A 2,104-nucleotide genomic window follows, 5' to 3' on the forward strand; every position below is an offset into this window, starting at 1 on the left:
TTTTCCACGAACTCTAAATAATGGTGGCCAAACTTACCATTTACTTCGTGGAACTACCAGTTCCAGGTATGACCTCCACTTGACTTCCTCTCAGTCCTTTCTTCCACCTGGTCAGAATCCAAAGTATGAGAGGGAATAAGAATTCCTGTATTTGTCCTTCTCCCCTGGCACCTAAGACTATGAGACCAGATATGATCAACTCGATAACCATCTAACTGGTTACAATAGCTCCGAGAACAAAACTTAGGGAACCCTCAGTAGGGTCAGTCTGTGCAAAACATCGTCAAACTGGGGGCGCCTGGGTGGCTCAGTCATCAAGCCTGACTTCGGATCAGGTCATGATCTCAGGGTCCTAGGATCCGCTCCGTTCTCAGCAAGAGTGCTTCTCCCTCCCCCTCTCCCTTTACCCCTTCCCGCTTCCTCCTTCCCCCTGTCCCCGCACCTCCCCCCCGTGGTCTGTCTCCTTCATATAAATAAATAAAATCTTTAAAAAATATATCTTCAAACTGTATGGAGAAGGAAAGAAGCTACCTGCTTTTAAATCCATACATGACTAAAAGAAGCCCCGAAACTTCTGAGGAATAGCAATCGTCCCTGGGCCGTAGCGGGGCGCCTGGGCGGCCACGAATACCCCTGAAGCACCCCCCAGAGCCACGCCAAGCAGCGTGTGCCCTCAAGGAATCAGAAAATCACTAGCCCACGGGGCATGCGTATGTAGCACCAAAGGGCAGTGTGCGCCTGCGCACCTACGTCGCTGGCCGCACAGTTACGCCAAGGGCGTCCGGAAGCACGTCGTCCACACCGCAGGGGGAGGCAGTCCTGGTGCTAAGGGGGTCCTCCAACATACCTACCCCATAAAAAACAGAGCTGTTCTTCACGGCTGAGGACATCCACGTTAGCTAGTTCGTGTACCGCGGCAAGAAGGCCCAGCTCAGCATCGGCCATATGCCTCCAATGGACACCATTCCTGAAAACACGATGCACTGTCCTGTGTTGCCTGGAGGAGAAGCCTGTGATGGAGGCAAGCTGGCCCGAGCCTCCGCGAACGACGCCTTTGTTACCTACCGCAACCTGAGACCAAGGAGACCCATGTGAAGCTGCCCTCGGGCTCCAAGAAGGTCATCTCCTCAGCCCATAGAGCTGTGGCCCGTGTAATGGCCAGAGGTGACCGCACTTACAAGCCCATCCTGAAATACACTGTGCCTACCACAAGTATAAGGAGAAGAGGAATTGCTAGCCACGCATGCGGGGTGTGGCCGTGAACCCTGTGGAGCATCCCTTCAGAGGTGGCAACTACCAGCACATCGGCAAACTTGATACCATCTTCAAAGATGCCCCCCTCCCCCGCAAAGTGGGTCTCATCGCTGCCCAGGGGACTGGGCATCTCAGAGAAACCAAGACTACGCAGAACATGAACTAGGACTGGGGAGGTTCAATAAAGTATCTTTCTGCCACTTAAAAAAATGAAAAAATAACGACAACAAAAACAACCCACTTCTTCTGGGAAGAGACAGGGATTATAAAATGGCCCATCTCCCATATTTCTCTGTTAAGGAGGCTCAGAAGAAAAAAGGAAGTTCTTGTCCACCCTCTGAAGTCACTAGGGACTATTAGCACCCTTGGGGCACATGAGGAATCCGGGCCTAGAAGTTTCTTACCCCGGGTCGCATAGGTCACGCAGGTACCAAGGAAGAGCTAAGACTCTAATTCAGACCTCCCTAGAAAAGCAGTTACCCATTCATCCATTCATTTTATCTGTCTCTCTGCCTCTCATATCTGTCTCTATTTCTGTCTCACTTCCAAATCTCCTCCTTTTAAAGCATTAGGTCACTTATGTTTGAATAATTAAAGTCCCCTGAGAGTTAGTTGGCCAATCAAATTAAGTGAAAAGGCTTGAAAGTGAAGTTGCCCACTGAGAATTTACCAGATAATATAACCTGCAGTGTTCTCTGTCCAATCCTTATCACAAATCCAGTTATGAGAAATGTGATTTTTGAAGGATAACTGGAGAGAATAGAGATCATGCTCTAAATACTACAACCTTAACTCTTAGATTAAGCCAGAGCATTAGAGACTCTAAGCCTCTATTTGACTTTACTGAATT

At 49.2% G+C, this 2,104-nt stretch overlaps 1 pseudogene; it reads left to right on the plus strand.

Moving 5' to 3' along the window:
* The first annotated feature begins 706 nt into the window (after positions 1–706).
* On the plus strand, positions 707–1,445 carry LOC112819451 (large ribosomal subunit protein uL2-like; annotated as a pseudogene).
* Positions 1,446–2,104: the final 659 nt, after the last annotated feature.

The sequence above is a fragment of the Callorhinus ursinus genome, unplaced genomic scaffold, assembly GCF_003265705.2.
Source record: "Callorhinus ursinus isolate GAN/ISIS: 27379988/994484 unplaced genomic scaffold, GSC_fseal_2.0 scaffold1, whole genome shotgun sequence".
NCBI lineage: Eukaryota > Metazoa > Chordata > Mammalia > Carnivora > Otariidae > Callorhinus > Callorhinus ursinus.